This window comes from Anomaloglossus baeobatrachus, chromosome 1 (assembly GCF_048569485.1).
Source record: "Anomaloglossus baeobatrachus isolate aAnoBae1 chromosome 1, aAnoBae1.hap1, whole genome shotgun sequence".
NCBI classification, from domain to species: domain Eukaryota; kingdom Metazoa; phylum Chordata; class Amphibia; order Anura; family Aromobatidae; genus Anomaloglossus; species Anomaloglossus baeobatrachus.
This window is the reverse complement of record NC_134353.1, coordinates 934,385,829-934,406,363: the sequence shown is the minus strand read 5'-3', so window position 1 is coordinate 934,406,363 and position 20,535 is coordinate 934,385,829. Positions and strand designations below refer to the sequence as shown.

The following is a 20,535-nucleotide window of genomic DNA, read 5'->3' as shown; positions in this document are numbered from 1 at the left end:
GACGCGTCCACGTAATACACACTGGCTGTTCACAGAGTGCTGTATCCAAGCATATTAATGGAAAGTTGAATGGAAGGCAAAAAGTGTGGTAGACAATGGTGCAGAAGCAACCGGGATAACCACAGCCTTGATAGGATTGTTAAGAAAAAGGCCATTCAAGTATTTGGGGGGGATTCACGAGGAGTGGACACTGCTGGAGTCAGTGCTTATAGAGCCACCACACACAGACATATCCAGGACATGGTCTACAAGTGTCACATTCCTTGTGTCAAGCCCCTCATGACAATAGACAACGCCAGAAGCGTCTTACCTGGGCCAAGGAGAAAAAGAACTGGACTGTTCTCAGTGGTCCAAGGTGTTTTATTCAGATGAAAGTAAATTTTGCATTTCATTTGGAAATGGCGGTCCCAGAGTTTGCTGGCCAATCAAGCACAGTGATATTATAGTTAGTAAACCAGGTATTGGTACATTTGGCAGTGTGGACAGGGGCCACGTCCTACTGGAAAATGAAATTTCCATCTCCAGAAAGCTTGTCAGCAGAGGGAAACATGAAGTGCTCTAAAATTTCCTGGTAGACGGCTACACTGACTTAGGTCTTGATAAAACACAGTGGAGCTACACCAGCAGATGACGACTCCCCAAACCATCACTGATTGTGGAGACTTCACACTAGACCTCCAGCAGCTTGGATTGTGGCCTCTCCACTCTTCCTCCAGACTCTGGGACCGCGATTTCCAAACGAAATGCAAAATTTATTTTGATCTGAAAACAACACCTTTGACCACTGAGAACAGTCCAGTTCTTTTTCTCCTTGGCCCAGGTAAGACGCTTCTGGTGTTGTCTATTGGTCATGAGTGGCTTGACACAAGGAATGTGACACTTGTAGCCCATGTCCTGGATACATCTGTGTGTGGTGGCTCTTGAAGCACTGACTCCGGCAGCAGTCCACTCCTTGTGAATCTCCCCCAAATATTTCAATGGCCTTTTCTTAACAATCCTATCAAGGCTGCGGTTATCCCGGTTGCTTGTGCACCTTTTTCTACCACACTTTTTCCTTCCACTCAACTTTCCATTAATATACTTGGATACAGCACTCTGTGAACAGCCAACTTCTTTAGCTATGACCTTTTGTGGCTTACCCTCCTTGTGGAGTGTGTCAACGACTGCCTTCTGGACATCTGTCAAGTCAGCAGTCTTCTCCATAACTATGTAGCCTACTGAACCGGACTAATGGACCATTTTAAATGCTTAGGGAGCCTTTGCAGGTGTTTTGTGGTAATTATTCTAATTTTCTGAGATGACTTTTGGGTTGTCATTGGCTGTAAGCCATAATGATCAACATTAACAGAAATAAACACTTGAAATAGATCACTCTGTGTAATTACTCTATATAATATATAGGAATAGATCCCTCTGTGTGTAATGACGCTATATAATATATGCGTTTCCCTTTTTGTATTGAATTATTGAAATAAATTACCTTTTTGATAATTATTCAGATGCACTTGTATGTGGTACATTCGCTCGGCTGAACACTCAGTTACAAGTATGTTGTGTTAACACTTACAGAGATCATATAATACCCTCATTATTCTTATTTTTGTAATGAAACATGTTTCTTTCACCATCCATTAAAATAATTGTAAATGACGGTTTTCCGTTGGGTTCTTCTGTTTTTCGTGTTCACGGCTTCCATCATTTGTTTATTTATTTTTTTTAAATTAAAATAAAAGAAAGTTGCCAGGGTAACCAGAAGTGAAAACTGCTACAAATACAGAAAACGAGAAGTTCCCCCTCCTATGGACGGTGAGCTGTAGAGCTGTACGGCTGGAATATACGATGATGATGATGGTACATTACACAGTTTACAGCTTTATATTGCAGAATGAACTCTACCTGAGTTTTATGGCACAAGTCAAATTCATCAAATATTCCCCTCCTGTAAAGATTTGCTAATCATTTATTTGTATGTTGCTTACGGCTTTGTGTTGTGATTGTGAATTGTGGAGCAGCCGATATTGGATACATTTTACTCTATAAGTATTTATATTACTGTGTTGTATCTCATCATCATCATCATCCATGGACGGCTTGGTTCTCCTTGATGGCATTGTAAAGAGATGCACCTATCCAGGTATATTATGGTATAACACTCATAATAACATGTCCTGCTTTCCACACCCAATCTTTAACATGAGTTGTAAAATGGGAACATGTGAAAATCCCATGCAGCCACGTCCCTCGGAGCAGTTCTCATTAAAGTTAATAAGCTGCCTATGTAATTTGAGGACAGGCTGGGTCTTCCGCAGACATAGACTGTGTACAGCCTGCGTTGCTAATAGGTGAGTGATGAATGGGAAACCCCTTTTATTAAATCATAATAGGGTATTTGAAAATGGATTTTCTTCATCAGATCATTCTTTTGAATGTTCAATCATATCTGTGCATAAATAAAAATTCGGATTGCACTTTCACAATGTTATTCAATGAGTTAATGCTGACTTGCGATTTTATCCTCTGCGGTTTTCAGCCTGATGAAAACGTCTCAGCATGCATCTTATGGTCTCATAAAACGTCTGAGACTCGCCAATGCAAGTCAATGGCTGCAAAAAAAACGGACGTAACACAGACCATCCATATGCAACCGATTTTTACGAATACATTATCATTCTGTAGCACAGAACACTGCACATTGATTGTAGAATAATAGCTGCTGAGATTAAAAAAAAATGTCTCTCATACAGATACTAGGCGAGAAAAAAAATCGCACTCGTGCATAGAACTCGCATGACATATGGAATACCAAACAGATTTCAGTCGTCCAACTTTTCTGGGTGAAAATTGGATCAAATTTTTTTATACTCAGATGTGAGCAAACCCTAAAAAGGTATTCCCAAAGGACTCCCTCTCCATTCCACCAAGCTTACATTGGTGAGATCATTCTGATCAGAGATTATAACTCTTTCTTCTTATCTCATCTCCACCACAAAGTTTAGCGCAACTTTTATTTGGCCATAGATCAGAGGAGGGGAGCTCAAAAGAAGGAAGATAGGATTCTAAATTCTCTCACTAAAGGTTGTCCACTACTTTTACAGTGATGGCATATCCATAGGATGGGTCATCAATGTCTGATTGTCCAGAGTTGGAAACCCTGTACCTTTGCTGATCAGTTGTTTTCGGTACCGTTGGGCCAGAAGGCAACCATAAATGTTCAGTTCCAGAGTTGCTCCGCTGTCTGATAGCGGCCGCAGCCGGGTACTGCACATCCGCCTCCTATTGAAATCAAAAGGAGGGTGATGTGCAATACCCGCCATGACTATGCTATCAGAAGATGGAGTATCTCCAGAACTGAGCATTTCTGATGACCTGCTGCTGCCACCGGGATCTAGAACGTGGGAAGTGTTGGACCCCTGCCGATCAGACATTGATGATTTAACCTAAGGATAGGCCATCAAAATAAAAGTAATGGACAACCCCTTTAGCTCAATCTAAAGCTAGTAAAACAGAGAACAATGAGGAAAAAGGGTTTTCATATGCTGCACCAAATAATCACTGGTTCAAGAAGTCCAATTAATGAATCTTTATTTTGCACAGGTCTACGCGTTTCTGGAGGTTCAGCTCCCTTCCTCAGGACCGTCAGGCATAAGAAAACATCAAAAAAAAGAGAGGAAGGGAGCTGAGCCTCCAGAAACGCGTAGACCTGTGCAAAATAAAGATTCATTAATCGGACTTCTTGAACCAGTGATCATTTGGCGCGGCATATGAAAACCCTTTTTCCTCATTGTTCTCTGTTATCTGCCACTCGGGTTGCTGCTACCGTGATCCAATTTATCCATGCTTGTACAGTAGTTGTGACTTTCACAACTATATCTGGTGAGTACAATTGCTCCCTGTTCTCCTCCCACACATTATTGGGGTAAGACCCTATTGCGCTTGTGTTTCCACAGCTCTTTACTGATAAAGCTAGTAAAAGACAGTGCAACACAAAGACTATAGAAGGCAAAAAGTGGTAAATTTGTAACCCCTTGGCATAAATTAATGTACCTGTACATCTACACTGGGTTCAGCATGTATGGAGCGGGCTCAGGAGCTGAGTCAGCTCTACACTTGTCAGATGTCGGTCGTGTTATACACCTGGTATCTACCTGTAACAGCAGCGGCAGAAGTTAGCTCTGATCACTGTTTAAAGGGAACCTGTCACCACTTTTTTGGCCTATAAGCTGCGGCCACCACCACCAGGCTCTTATATACAGCATTCTAACATGCCCAGGCCGCTGTGAGAACATAAAAAACACTTTATAATAATTACCTAACAGTCGCGGGGTGGGTCTTATGGGCGTCTCCGTTGTCTGGTGCGGACGCCTCCTCTTTCGGCCATCTTCGTCCTCTTTCTGAAACCTGTGTGCTTGACGCGTCTACGTCATACACACTTGCCGGTCATGAGCAGGTGCACTACAATACTTTGATCTGCTCTACTCAGGACCTGAACGCCAGCGAGTGTGGATGACATCGGACACGTCATGCACCGCGGCTAGAGGAGAACAAAGATGGCTAAAAGAGGCGGCGCATAAGGCCCACAACGCAACCGTTAGGTAAGTATTATAAAGTGTTTTTTTTTGTTATACCCCCGGCCTGGGCTCTTATATACGGCATGTTAGAATGCTGTATATGAGAGCCCGGTGGTGGTGGCTGCAGCTTATACGCCAAAAAAGTGGTGACAGGTTCCCTTTAATATTTAGAAGTTACTGTCTATCATGGACAGCATTGGTGCAGGGTAATCATCGTTACTATCTTGGCACTCCTGTGAAGCGCAGCTAAAGACTAGGCTTTACAGGAGACCATCATTTTCAATACATATTGCAATACTGTATATATTACTAAAAAAAAATATGTATAAAAATTCTAATCACCCCCAATTCCCAGTTTAGAAATAAAAAAAAACACTTCTGGAAATTACCACATGTGGTAAAGTCCAATCTATCAAAAACGTCAAATCACTTAACCCAAAACAAATTTAGGGACATAACCCAAATTTGTTTTCTTATTTACAAAGTTCTGAACTTTTAACCATTAAATTAAAACAAAAATATACAAGTTTTGGAATCGTATTATTAATTGTTGTGGAATCTTATTGCAAGGTCATTTTTACCATACAAGGAATGCAGTGAAAATTAAACCAAAAATCAATGTTAAAATTGGATTTTTTTCATCATTTTTTAGTACATTATATGGTAAAAATAATTGATATCATTCAACACTACAACAACTCGTCCTGCAAAAATTTAACTTTCGTGCTGCTACATGGCAAAATCAAAATGATGTCATGACTCTTGGAAAAACAAGAGGAAAAGATAAAGTGTAAAAAATTAAAAATCACCATGTCCTTAATTGTTAAACTAAACCTAATTGTAAATATTTTTTGCCAAAAATATATGAATTTAAAAATTTGTAGTCGAAAGTATCTATAACCTTTAGGGTTCACTCATATCTGCTTAGAAAAAAAATCGCTCTGATACTCATCCAGAAAAGTGGCACAAGTATCATGTGTATATCATTTCTTATGTCATGCGAGTGTGCGATTTTTTTCTCGCCTAGCATCTGTATGACATGCATTTTTAACATCATTATTATGTACTATAATAACTATGTAATTTTTAGCTAGTTGTCATAATTAATAATGCAATCTTATTCAAAGATATAGATACAGTCAGGGCCAGAAATATTTGGACAGTGACACAAGTTTTGTTATTTTAGCTGTTTACAAAAACATGTTCAGAAATACAATTATATATATAATATGGGCTGAAAGTGCACACTCCCAGCTGCAATATGAGAGTTTTCACATCCAAATCGGAGAAAGGGTTTAGGAATCACAGCTCTGTAATGCATAGCCTCCTCTTTTTCAAGGGACCAAAAGTAATTGGACAAGGGACTCTAAGGGCTGCAATTAACTCTGAAGGCGTCTCCCTCGTTAACCTGTAATCAATGAAGTAGTTAAAAGGTCTGGGGTTGATTACAGGTGTGTGGTTTTGCATTTGGAAGTTGTTGCTGTGACCAGACAACATGCGGTCTAAGGAACTCTCAATTGAGGTGAAGCAGAACATCCTGAGGCTGAAAAAAAAGAAAAAATCCATCAGAGAGATAGCAGACATGCTTGGAGTAGCAAAATCAACAGTCGGGTACATTCTGAGAAAAAAGGAATTGACTGGTGAGCTTGGGAACTCAAAAAGGCCTGGGCGTCCACGGATGACAACAGTGGTGGATGATCGCCGCATACTTTCTTTAGTGAAGAAGAACCCGTTCACAACATCAACTGAAGTCCAGAACACTCTCAGTGAAGTAGGTGTATCTGTCTCTAAGTCAACAGTAAAGAGAAGACTCCATGAAAGTAAATACAAAGGGTTCACATCTAGATGCAAACCATTCATCAATTCCAAAAATAGACAGGCCAGAGTTAAATTTGCTGAAAAACACCTCATGAAGCCAGCTCAGTTCTGGAAAAGTATTCTATGGACAGATGAGACCAAGATCAACCTGTACCAGAATGATGGGAAGAAAAAAGTTTGGAGAAGAAAGGGAACAGCACATGATCCAAGGCACACCACATCCTCTGTAAAACATGGTGGAGGCAACATGATGGCATGGGCATGCATTGCTTTCAATGGCACTGGGTCACTTGTGTTTATTGATGACATAACAGCAGACAAGAGTAGCTGGATGAATTCTGAAGTGTACCGGGATATACTTTCAGCCCAGATTCAGCCAAATGCCGCAAAGTTGATCGGACGGCGCTTCATAGTACAGATGGACAATGACCCCAAGCATACAGCCAAAGCTACCCAGGAGTTCATGAGTGCAAAAAAGTGGAACATTCTGCAATGGCCAAGTCAATCACCAGATCTTAACCCAATTGAGCATGCATTTCACTTGCTCAAATCCAGACTTAAGACGGAAAGACCCACAAACAAGCAAGACCTGAAGGCTGCGGCTGTAAAGGCCTGGCAAAGCATTAAGAAGGAGGAAACCCAGCGTTTGGTGATGTCTATGGGTTCCAGACTTAAGGCAGTGATTGCCTCCAAAGGAATTCGCAACAAAATATTGAAAATAAAAATATTTTGTTTGGGTTTGGTTTATTTGTCCAATTACTTTTGACCTCCTAAAATGTGGAGTGTTTGTAAAGAAATGTGTACAATTCCTACAATTTCTATCAGATATTTTTGTTCAAACCTTCAAATTAAACGTTACAATCTGCACTTGAATTCTGTTGTAGAGGTTTCATTTCAAATCCAATGTGGTGGCATGCAGAGCCCAACTCGCGAAAATTGTGTCACTGTCCAAATATTTCTGGACCTAACTGTAGATGATAGAAAGATATTAGATATACGGTCCCAGAGAGAGAGAGAAAAAAAAAAAAAAAACGGATCCAGATTGTGTACCCGGAATCCCGCGTCCGGGTCGGACTCGGATCTGCAGCTCAAACTGCGCGGATCCGGATTTTGCCGATCCGGGTCCGCTCAACACTACTTATAACCTGATTTTAAATTCATCCATTGGTTTTGTAAATCAATCTTTTGAAAGCTTAAACCCTCCCAAATTTGGTTTTGGTTATGACAATTAGTTGCTGCAAAGCTGAAATATTGATCATTTAATGAACACAGAATGGTCAGATTTAGGCAAAACAAAAGTTTTGTCGCTCACAGAAAGTAATGTGAAATTCAAACAAATAATTAACTTGTAATACAAAGATATGTTGCATAACATTGCTGAATGAAGTTGTGGTGCTATTAGAGCCATATTTAATATTTTGTGTGACTTCCATGAGCTTGAAGGACTGCATCCATGCGGTTCAACAATGATTTATTCAATTTATTAATGAAGTCATCAGGAATAGCAAAGAATGCAGTCTTACATGCCTCCCAGAGTTCATCTAGATTCTTTGGTTTTGTCTTCCAAGCTTCCTCTTTCATCATACCCCAAACATGCTCAATGATGTTCATGTCCGGTGACTGGGCTGGCCAGTCCTTGAGCACCTTGATCTTCTTTGCCAGGAGAATCTTTGTTGTAGAGATGGATGTATGAGATGGAGCACCATCCTGCTGCAGAATTTGACCTCTTTTATGATTGGGAATGTAAGATATAGCTAATACTTTTTGATATTTTTGGCTATTGATATTGCCTTCCACCTTGCAAATGTTTTGCACACCCCCATACTGAATGTAACCCCAGACCATGATCTTTCCACCACCAAACATAACTGTTTTCTGGATCCATGCGGGTTCCAGTAGGTCTCCTGCAGTATTTGCGGCAGCTGTGGTGTAATTCAACTGAAGATTCATCAGAGAAATCCACCTTCTGCCACTTTTCCAGCATCAATCTGTTTAGCAGGCTGTGGGACTTGGCAAATGCCACACGGTTTTTTAATTGCATTTTGTTTAGTGCTGGCTTCTGGGCACTGATTCAACCATGGAGGCCATTTCGAGACAGAATCCTACAAACTGTTCTAGTTGACACAGGGACTTGAGGTGACCAGGCCTGTTGGAACTCTGCTGCAGTGGAAGAGGGGCTGGCTTTGGATTTTCTAACCAACAAACGTTCCTCCTGAGCAGTTGTCTTGCGGGGTCTGCCGAACTTGGGCTTGTCAGAAACATCTCCAGTCGCTAATCTTTTTAAATTCTTTGTACTTGACGCTGAGACACATTAAAGGTGCCAGCCACCTCTGCAGTGGATCTGGTCTTCAGCCTCTTGATAATCAAGGCTTTGGTCGCAGAGTGGATTTTTATCATGTTGCAGAGGTCAAGTTGCAGTTCAAGTGAAGGTCTGGGGTGCTGGGCTTCTTTTTATACACACCCACTAATTAACCGATCAGTTCGTGAGCACAGGCGAGGATGTAAACTAGGATTGGGGGCACTATATGACAAGGCGACAAAACTTTTGTCTTGCCAAAATCTGACCTTTCTGTGTTTATTAAATTATCAATATTTCAGCTTTGTAGCAACTTTATTTTCATAACCTAAACCAAATTTGGGAGGGTTTCAGCTTTCAAAAGAGTAATTTATAAAACCAATGGATGAAATTAAAGTCAGGTTATAAGCTTTTATTTACATAATATAAGAGACAGAACTTATGTCAGGGAGTGTATAATAGATAATAAATTAAATTATTATTTATTATTATAGATAAGATAGATAAATAGATAGATATCCTGCAGATATATAATTTCACAATCCCCCTACATATTATTAGCTTGCACCCTTTAATGCCTTCCATGTTGCACTAATGGGTGTTTAGGCTTGTTTAACCAAATAAGTGATTAAATGATTGATGTCAGCTGAGTAGTGACAGCTGGCATCAAGCCCTGGTGTCAGTAATTTAGAGAAGTCAATTAGACACCCCCATTACTAACTCACTAATGAAAAAGAAAAAAACCCACACATACATACAAATAGTTTATTTGAAAAAAACAATGTCTGCCTTTTTCCCTGGTTCACCAATTTAATTATTAAAAAGCCATGAAGGTCCGAAGTAGTCCCATGAATCTGACATAGTCCACAAATGGAAACCTGAAAGACATAATGAGAGAACTAAAAACAAGATATTTTCTCTAATTCACCATTTAATTAGAATGCAAAGTTCCCATGTAGATCCGTCGTAGTCCAGCGCTTCCCACAACATTCCCTTACTCTGATAAAAGCTATGGAGCATCAAACTGAGCTAATCTCAAGGCGCTGCCACTTGTCATGCTGTGGCCGCTCACACACTTCTTTGTGAGTCACTGCAGTGACCTTGGGCAACCTAATGAGGTTATCTCAGGTCAATTCAGTGCTTCTCACAGCAGTGTGTGTCGCTGCAGCAACTGCTCTCCCAGAATATGGGGAACATTCCGTACTTCATTGACTGGGACAGCGAGTATGGGAACGTCGTGGGACCCCCTTATTAGATTATGTCGCACCTGGATTAGAGATTTGCCAGGGAAATAAATTGATAAATCAGGGTGTCTCTTGTCTTACTTTTTATTAACTAATTTTCTATTTTGATGTCTTTCAAGTTCATATTTGGGGAACGTTGTGGGACCTTGCTATGGATTATGTCAGACATTAAAAAAAAATTTACAACTCCTGGATTAGTAATGGGGGTGTCTGATAGATAACCACCCATTACTAATACTAGGGCTTAATGCCAGCTGGCAATTCACAGCTGGCATCAATTCCATATATTACTTTATTTGCCACCACACCAGGGCAATGGGATGAGCAGATGCGAAGCACAAGGATTGGCAAATCAAATGGATGCACCACTTCTGGGGTGGCAGCGGCCTGCTATTTTTAGGCTGGGGAGGGCCAAATAAACATGAGCCTCCTAAGGCTGAGAATACCAGACCCCAGCTGTCCGCTTTACCTTAGCTGGTGATCCAATTTGAGGAGGACCCCACGTTTTTGTTTTTAAATTATTTTTTTTTAATTTTAAATAAATAATTTAAAACAACAGCATGGGGTGCCCTCTATTTTGGATTACCAGCTAAGATAAAGCGGTCTGCAGGCTGCAGCTGTCTGCTTCACTTTAGCAGGCTACCAAAAATATGTGGGACCCCACGTCGTGTTTTTTTTTAAGTATTAAATTTTGGTTTAAAAACAAGGCTAAACACCCTTTAATGCCACTTGAAAGGCACTAAAGGTTGCAAGCTTACAACAATATGAAGGCAGGGGGAACATTGTATATCTATGCATTGCACACCTATCCATCTATCATATCGTATCCTATTCTATTGTATTCTAATCTATTCTATTGCATTCTAATCTAGCTATCATTTGTGGGCAAAGGATCCGTTATAATGTGAGTCTGGCGACGGATCTCTTAATTGATAGGTGAACAAATACTTCACTAACAGATCCGTTGCCAATAGACTCCCATTATGTTTTAATCTGTAAGCGATCCGTATTTGGATCCGCACAAGAAAAGTTCTGCTAGTAGGACTTTTCGTTCGCCAACAACAACAGATGGTTAATGGATTGAACTTATCAGATGACAAGTTTTGACCAATCCGTTAACAGATCCGTCATCGTTATAGTCAATGGAATCATTTTTGCATTTTCAAAACGGATGCAAAAACGGAAATGATTGCAGGTCATGTGAACATAGCCTAACTTTGGTTTTCATTAACATCAAAGAATATATTTAATGGATTTGTTTAACTCTTCTTTATTAGATGGTTTAAGCCACTAATTCCCCTTGAAGATCTGCTAATGCTGACCCGTGGATATGCACTTTCTGTGTCAGATTGTCAATTTTTACTTGATATTTCCATTAAAAAATGTGCTTCCATAAATTTATTACAGCAGGTAATTCATGGCCTCCTTGGACAACCAGCATGTGCGCACTAAAGAGAATGTGCCATTGGAAAATAATTTATTGTTTAAATCAGATTTTTGTGTTGAGTTTTAATTCAATATTTTGTCAATTTTTTTTATACTGTACATGTTATAATCTTTATTAAAAATTAGTAATCTTGCTGGTTTCACATTGACCTCTGTTTTTTTTTTAGACTTCAACTTCCTGTTTCAGGAAACAACACATGTACATAGCTACAATGAACAGACTGTGACACTATCTTTTGTATTGAAGAATGTTTCCTGGACCCTACGTATATGTTACATGGTTTTTGGCTGTAACTTTGCTGAGTGTTATGGCTGCATCAAACGCTGTTCAGACTACAGACTCTGACACTCCACACTATGATTTCTCTGGTGCTTCTCAGTTACGTGGACAGGCTCGGGTGTCAACCAGCTGTGTGCTCTTTAGTGATCGGGCTAGCAGAAGTCAATTTCTGCTAGTCTGCTGATAAACTTTTTGGATGACATGTTGTGGGAAGCCTATCACACGTACTCCCCACCTTTTTAAGATGGAGGAATCTGTTTTTCCATGTTGACTATAGCTTTCGATATTCCGAGCTGTGTGCTGTTGTGTTCCTGTTACTGGTGATTTACTGTGTGCTACTTGGTGTGCTCTCGTCATCCGGTTATTTCCTCCTTGCTCTTTATTTCCTCTTGTTCACGTATTGTCTTATATCTCTGTGTGTGCTAGCTGTGTGATAGTATTTTGGTTTCCCTGTTTGTCCATATATGTGGGTTCACCACACCTGTCCTGGTCTTCTCCTGGGATGTGGGAGAGGGGATATTATATCAGGGCATGGAAGGCGGCTCAGACATTATCACCATTAGACATATCTCTGGGAGTAGGGATACCTAGGGCCACCTAGCCTGAGGGCCAGTCTAGGAGCCCCATTATCCCTTCAAACCCTGTGAGAGTATACAAGTAGAATTCAGGGACAGGACAGCACCCTGAAGACCCCAATGTGTAAGCCTTTGATAAGAAAGGAGGTTGCTTACCAACAAGTTTACACGCTCAGTATATTTTTACATATTGGTACAGTACTTACAGCAAAGATGGAACTGCAGCTGTACATTACCTAGGCCAAAAACTACTACTCCAGCAGGATACAGCTAAGTCCCCACTAGGTGGAGGCATCACAGGTGCAGGAGGAGCAAATCACACACACGCTACCAAAATATGGAGGGGGCGATTGCTGGATGGTAAAACTGCACACTGATGGCTTGCATAGAGCACTGTTCACACATGCAGATGCACAGTCACAAACCCGCAGCCTATTAGGTGACACCCATACTATTAGATCAGGCGGGCTGCCAAGCCGTACTCAATCATGTGCATAAAATATGAGGTTTTTAGTTGGTATTATGGCCATAACACGGAAGCCTATAACCCTCGTCACGGGAACCTCATGCTTGTAGGTCCCAACACTATATATAATTTAAAAAAGCCACCAAAAAGAGGAATAAATATCATTACTTACAGCAAAGATGGAACTGCAGCTGTTCATTACGTAGGCCAGTATAGGGACCTAAAGCATGAGGTTCCCGTGACGAGGGTTGTAGGCTTCTGTCTTATGGCCATAACACCAACTAAAAACCTCATTTTTTGTACAGGATGCAGCCAGGCCCCTTTCTGTTAGGCCTTGCATATTAGAGTTCCTGTCTCTGGATGGTGCACAGATGGAGTACGGCTTGGCAGCCCGCCTGATCTAATAGTATGGGAGTCACCTAATAGGCTGCGGGTTTGTGACTGTGCATCTACAAGTGTGAACAGCGCTCTATGCAAGCCATCAGTGTGCAGTTTTACCATCCAGCAATCGCCCCCTCCATATTTTGGAAGTGTGTGTGTGTGATTTGCTCCTCCTGCACCTGTGATGCCTCCACCTAGTGGGGGCTTAGCTGTATCCTGCTGAAGTAGTAGTTTTTGGCCTAGGTAATGTACAGCTGCAGCCCATCTTTGCTGTAAGTAATGATATTTATTCCTCTTTTTTGTTGCTTTTTTATCTATTGGTACAGTAGAAACCAATTCCTGGGTATTCTGCAAGGAACCCACCCAATAGTTAATTGCATCACCTTGAAATGCTCTGAGTTTCTTTAAAAATTCATGCACTCTCTAAGGACGCGGGATGCTGTAGTTAAGCACTTTGCAATATGCTTGCAATTCGTGGAGCTATTTTAGGTAAACGCACTGTCAAATGCTGTAGGTTTTTTAAAGAGTAACTCCAATACGATGGGCTTTTCTGATGCAGCATGGTGTTGTAGATTACATTTCACTGTAATTACATTGTGACCTCTGTAGCAAGTGACCTTGTATTGTTGGCAGCAAAAATATTGTTGGCAAAGTGTTTCAAAATCATAATTTTCAAAAATATTTATCATAAGATATAAATATTCTACAAATTCTTACCGTAAGTATCACCATTTATATCTCTTTACACTGGAGCGTCGCTGGTCCAGGGGTCTCCAGCCCATCTTTGTGTAACCACTGATTTAATATTTTTTTTCAGATGATGTAGAATACAAAATTCTATTGTGGTATCAGAAAAATCAATATATATATATATATATATATATATATATATATATATATATACTTTTATGCCCAAAAATTACAAAAGTATTCTAGGAGTAATACCTTTATTGGCTAATATTTGTTTCATAAATCAATAGTCCATATATAAATAAGGAACTTTGTAATATATCTTATTAGAGAAATCCGCTTCTTTCTTCCCCTGAACTTGATCATTGATTCTCAAAATTCTGAATTCATAGTTACAATCTGTCTTCAGTGAATACAGGTTTTTCCATTACTGTGTTAGGAGATGACAGTTGGTGCTTAGTGTTCTCTGTAGGACTGTAGGCCGTGTGCACACGTTGCGTTTTTGCCACGTTTTTGCTTGCAGTTTTTCACAAATCTGCAAGGGAATCCTTATGCTATAATAATAATAATAATAATAATAATAATAACAATAATAATAATGCTAGGAAAGCCTATGAGAATCCTGAAGTGTTGTGCACATGTTCAGGTTTTTGTCCTTGCAGATTTGGTTGGAACATAGCAATTCTTTCTGCATTTTGGCTATATTTTTTCCATTGAAAGCAATAAAAAAAAACGCAGCACCTCTGTGCAAAAAACGTGGCAAATCCTGGCAAAAATGTGCGTTTTTTGTCACACCATTTTTCCTGCCAGAAGACGCAGATTTGGTGCAGAAATTTCTGCAAGCAAATTTGCAATGTGTGCACATGGCCAAAAAAACTGTCATTTCTGAACATTTCACAATGTCTGTGTCTGCCCCTAGTTCCTCCTTCCCCTCCCCCTCCGTTGAAGTTTAAAAGCACCACCTGTCATCTCTTATCTACATAATTGAAAAATCCGTGTTCTCTGAATATGATCAATTATGCAGATGACATCAACAGTGCACCAGTGTGGAGGCGGCTGTCAATCAGTGTCGGTGTGTACTTACAGCCGCCGCTCTTGTTGTTGTACGCGGTGGCTGTAATTGCTTTTGACATTCATTCATGACTGAAAGCCAGTGGGAGAAATAAATTTAATTTTCTTCAAAGTGCTGCACTTTCAGTAAGGGCATGCTCACATGATCGGTTAAATCGGACTAGTGCAATACGAGAAAATCTCGCATTGCACTCGGCCCCATGTTAGACAATGCTGCAGCACAGATCTGCGAGTTTATTCTCAACCCTAAATGGACTGAGGAAAAAATCACAGCTTGCTGCGACTGTCTGCGAGAGCCGTGTCACTCGCACCCAATCAAGTGTATGGGTGCGAGAGAAACATCGGACTGCACTCGGATGTTATCCCAGTGCAGTGCGATATACGCACAGGCTGACAATGGGGGAGATGGGGGAAGTAACCCCTCCCTCTCCTCCACAGCGCCCTCCCTCAGCTTCGCAGCTGTGACCCAATCGCAGGATATGGTCAACTGGTCACAGTTGCATGACACTCAGCTCACGCTCGCAGCAAAGCCTGAGGCGGGGGTCATTAGCATATCGCATCCGTTGCTCTCGCATCGGTTGCCATACGCTACTGTGACTCAAACCTTAAGGTGGTGTCACACACAGCGACGACGACAACGACGTCGCTGCTACGTCACCATTTTCTGTGACGTTGCAGCGACGTCCCGTCGCTGTGTGTGACATCCAGCAACGAGCTGGCCCCTGCTGTGAGGTCGTTGCTCCTTGCTGAATGTCCTGCTTCATTTTTTCATCGTCGCTCTCCCGCTGTGAAGCACACATCGCTGTGTGTGACAGCGAGAGAGCGACGAAATGAAGCGAGCAGGGAGCAGGAGCCGGCGTCTGGCAGCTGCGGAAAGCTGTAACCACTGTAAACATCGGGTAACCAAGGGAAGACCTTTCCTTGGTTACCCGATATTTACCTTCGTTACCAGCCTCCGCCGCTCTTGCTGCTAGCGCCGGCTCCTGCTCTCTGCACATGTAGCTGCAGTACGCATCGGGTAATTAACCCTATGTGTACTGTAGCTAGGAGAGCAAGGAGCCAGCGCTAAGCAGTGTGCGCGGCTCCCTGCTCTCTGCATTGTGACATGTAGCTGCAGTACACATCGGGTTAATTAACCCGATGTGTACTGTAGCTAGGAGAGCAAGGAGCCAGCGCTAAGCAGTGTGCACGGCTCCCTGCTCTCTGCACATGTAGCGACGTTATGATCGCTGCTGTGTCGCTGTGTTTGACAGCTAAGCAGCGATCATAACAGCGACTTACAAGGTCGCTGTTACGTCACAGAAAATGGTGACGTAACAGCGATGTCGCTGTCGCTATGTGTGAACCCAGCTTTAGGCAGCAGTTCACCATGATAAGGCTGCTTAGTGTACGCTCACACGAGCGTATGACTTGGATGAGTGAAATGTGAGAAATTCTCGCATTGCACTCAGATCAATGTTATTCAATGAGAGAGAGCAGAGGGTCAGCTTTTTTCTCATCCTTCTTCTGGATGAGCGAATAGTCGCAGAATGCTGTGATTGTCAGTGAGAGCCGTGTCATTTGTACCCATACAAGTCTATGTGTGCGAGTGAAACATCGGACTGCACTCGGATGACATCCGAGTGCAATATGATAATCGCATCAGCTGACAATGGAGGAGATGGAGAAATTAATCCCTCCCTCTCCTCTGCAACTGTGATCCGATTGCAAGATAGGATCACAGTTGCATGACACTCGGCTCATGCAGTGTTGCCAGCATGAGCCGAAGGTCATTAGCATATCGCATCCGATGCACTCGAATCGGACACTATGTGATCATGTGAATCCAGCCTAACCTGCACACTAACCCTTTATCTACAGGTTGCTATTGTTATATATGACCTGACGGGTTCCCTTTAACTGGGATTCTTTACTGTAAGAGCATTGAGACTAAAAAAACCTCTCTTATTCATGATGCTGCTTTAGATTGTTCCTTAAAAGTGTATTCAATATGGACCTGTAGAGTCAAAGTGATATAATGTTAATACTTTTGTGTACTAAATTGCTGAAGACGACTGGTTATGACACATTTTGCAAGGAATTTTTCCCTAATATGAGACAACTAATTCATTAGATGCTTTATTTCTTCGTCTTGATCAGCACTTTTTGCTAATTAATTGAAATTGCTGAACTGTCAACTCTGCTATGTTACTATACCCTGCTGAATATCTAAGGATAAAAATGGAAATACAGTACCAAGGTGAATTCTAATTCTTCATATTGACCTTCCCTCATTATAGGATACACTTCACACAATATTTTCATTTCTTTTCTAGATTTACTTTTGAGATTTTATTCGTTGTAATCCTTAAGGATTGACAACAAAGGTAAAAGCGTGTTCAGTCAGATCTGTCCTTTCCTGATGTACTGGGCGCGGTACGTAATTTCAAAGTGCTTTTCTATGATTACCCATAATTGACTCGCATCTTTTACAGCAGTGGATGTTACGTTCAAAAGAAGGATATTCACCATTATTTTACCATTGTGCTTGAGACCAATAGAATGAGTAGAATGATGATGATGATGGTTGAACAACAACTGCGCAACAACTTTATCTTGACTAAAGGGTGCTTTACACGCTACAAAATCGCTAATGCGAACTCGTTGGGGTCACGGAATTGGTGACGCACATCCGGCCGCATTAGCGATGCCGTTGCGTGTGACACCGATGAGCGATTTTGCATCGTTGCAAAAACGTGCAAAATCGCTCATCGGTGACATGGGGGTCCATTCTCGATTATCGTTACTGCAGCAGTAGCGAGGTTGTTCCTCGTTCCTGCAGCAGCACACATCGCTCCGTGTGACACCGCAGGAACGAGGAAGCTCTCCTTACCTGCCTCCCGGCGACAATGCGGAAGGAAGGAGGTGGGCGGGATGTTACGTCCCGCTCATCTCCGCCCCTCCGCTGCTATTGGGCGGCTGCTCAGTGACGTCGCTGTGACGCCGCACGGACCGCCCCCTTAGAAAGGAGGCGGTTCGCCTGTCACAGCGACGTCGCCGGGCAGGTAAGTATGTGTGACGGGTCTGGGCGATGTTGTGCGGCACGGGCAGCGATTTGCCCGTGTCGCGCAACAGAGGGGGGCGGGTACCCACACTAGCGATATCGGGACCGATATCGCAGTGTGTAAAGCCCGCTTTAGTAACCTTGACTGGTGTGTAGTAAAGCTGATGGATCAGTGGTGAAAGTTACTGAAGTGTTTTCTGTTGTGAACGTGTTAATATATATGGACATGAATAAATAGGTAAATGTAAAGTAATGAAACATATCATATTCAACAAACTAGCTATCAAAGTAACTTATAATTTATAGCCCTTTTTATATTTTGCGCAGATTATTTTGAGAATAATGTCACAATGACTTTGGGATACTGGGGAGCCAGGGCTCCGAGGTTATCCCTCAAGATAGTGTACCCTATGCTATCTCTAATCTCAGGGATACTCCTAATGGTGGAGATGCCTGAGTCTCCTTCCTGGCCCTATTCTTGAACAGTCCTGATCTGATTCCCCCTCTACCAAGGGAGGGAAGGGACAGAAGTGTACAGATAAAGACAGACAGAGGAAAATCAAAACTCTGTCACACAGCACGCACACACAAAGGTAAAGACAATAAGAAATTCGGGAGGAAAAATAAGAGCATGAAGTATAAATCAATAGGGGTAAACGCTACAATCGCACCAAGTAACAAACACAACTTAAAGGGAACCTGTCAGCAGAAATTTCGCCCAAAACCTAAAAGATTCCCCCTCTGCAGCTCCTGGGCTGCATTCTAGAAAGGTCCCTGTTATTATTGTGCCCCATGTGAGACCAAAATAAAGACTTTATAAAGTGGTACCTTTTTGTGTTCAGATACTGTAAATGGTACACGGGGGCGGGCTGCCTGATGGCCGTTATGCTGCCTTCTGCCGCTTTAGGCCGTCCCCCATCGCCGATTTCCATAGCTGTGGACGCCGCCCAGTGCTCCACAGGTCCCCGCGCATGCCCAGTGCTCATCTCTCGTGGATGAGCACTGTGCCCAGTGTCATCGCTGGTGACGTGCGCGCAGGCTTTAGATTATGGGCGGTGCTGTGATGTTTATTACCAAGCAACCGCCCATAATCGCGAGACCGCGCTTTCCCCCTCGGCGTCCTTCGTTCTGCGCAAGCGCGGTGCTGCTGACCCCACGTCACCTCCTATCTATTTCCTGCCTCAGGGCAAGATGGGAAGGAGGTGACATGGGGTCAGCAGCACCGCGCTTGCGCAGAACGAAGGACGCCGAGGGGGAAAGCGCAGTCCCGTGATTATGGGCGGTTGCTTGGTAATAAACATCACAGCACCGCCCATAATCTAAAGCCTGCGCGCACGTCACCAGCGGTGACACTGGGCACAGTGCTCATCCACGAGAGATGAGCACTGGGCATGCGCAGGGACCTGTGGAGCACTGGGCGGCGTCCACAGCTATGGAAATCGGCGATGGGGGATGGTCTAAAGCGGCAGGAGGCAGCATAACGGCCATCAGGCAGCCCGCCCCCGTGTCACATTTACAGAATCTGCATACAAAAAGGTACCACTTTATACAGTCTTTATTTTGGTCTCACAGGGGGCACAATAATAACAGGGACCTTTCTAGAATGCAGCCCAGGAGCTGCAGAGGGGGAATCTTTTAGGTTTTGGGCGAAATTTCTGCTGACAGGTTCCCTTTAAGCACAAATTTCACCAGAGAGTCTTTGACACCACACCTCACAAACCAACAGAAAAAACTATAGCTGGCATGAGTAGTAGGATTCCACCAGCATAAATAGGAGGGAAGCAAATGTGATAGGCCTCCCACAGCATGTAATTAAAGCAGCAAGCAGACTAGCAGTGATTAACCCTTGCTACCTAGCCTATGAATCAGCACACAACAAGTTGATGCCCGAGTCTGCCTGTGTTGAACTGAGACACCAGAGAAACCATAGGGCAGAGTGTCAGAATCTACAATCTGAACAGAGCCCAATGCTGCCAAGACAGTTGACGAAGTTTGTGCAAAACTCTGTGTGACATATATCTCATGAAGATTACCAGTCGGATCTGTGATCAGCTCATTGTCATGGGTCCGGCTTCTGTAACTTGCACGTTGTTTGCTGAAAGGAAAATAAATTTCTGGAATTTCTGGAATTTCAAATAAATTTCCAACTATGTAATACTGTGGTGAGGGCCACAGTTATTGGCAACAGATTCGGATCCTTACAATTTTCTTACCTTTTTTCATGCCAATAGTTTTGGCGTCCACTGTATCAGATAACTATTTTGATATCTTATTAGTGCGGACAATCACACATGGCCAAACCATACCACGTACCAAATATGTACGGTAATTTATTTTTTTTTAGATTTCACTACATTACAGGAAAGCCGGTAATTTAAACTTTCAGATTTGTTTTCTATTTTTATTACATTTTTTCAATGTTTTATACATCATTTTATCGGCTTCCAGAGGGGACTCGAACTTGTGACCACTTGATCGCCTACACAATGCTCTATTATATAATTACCAGTCATTTATAAAGACAATCAGTATGTAAGGATGGTGGACAATTGCTGCCACATTTCTACTTCTGAAGACACCGATAGCGTTAGGCTGAGGCTACACGGGGATTAATGCGAGTCCTCGCATGACACTTGGCTCACGCTCGCAGCATAGCA

The 20,535-nt window shown here is 42.3% G+C and overlaps 1 protein-coding gene across 1 annotated transcript in view; it reads right to left on the bottom strand.

Moving 5' to 3' along the window:
• The window catches only part of SUB1 (SUB1 regulator of transcription), a 502,862-nt gene that overhangs the window by 277,603 nt on the left and 204,724 nt on the right, over positions 1-20,535 (bottom strand). The window lies entirely within an intron of this gene.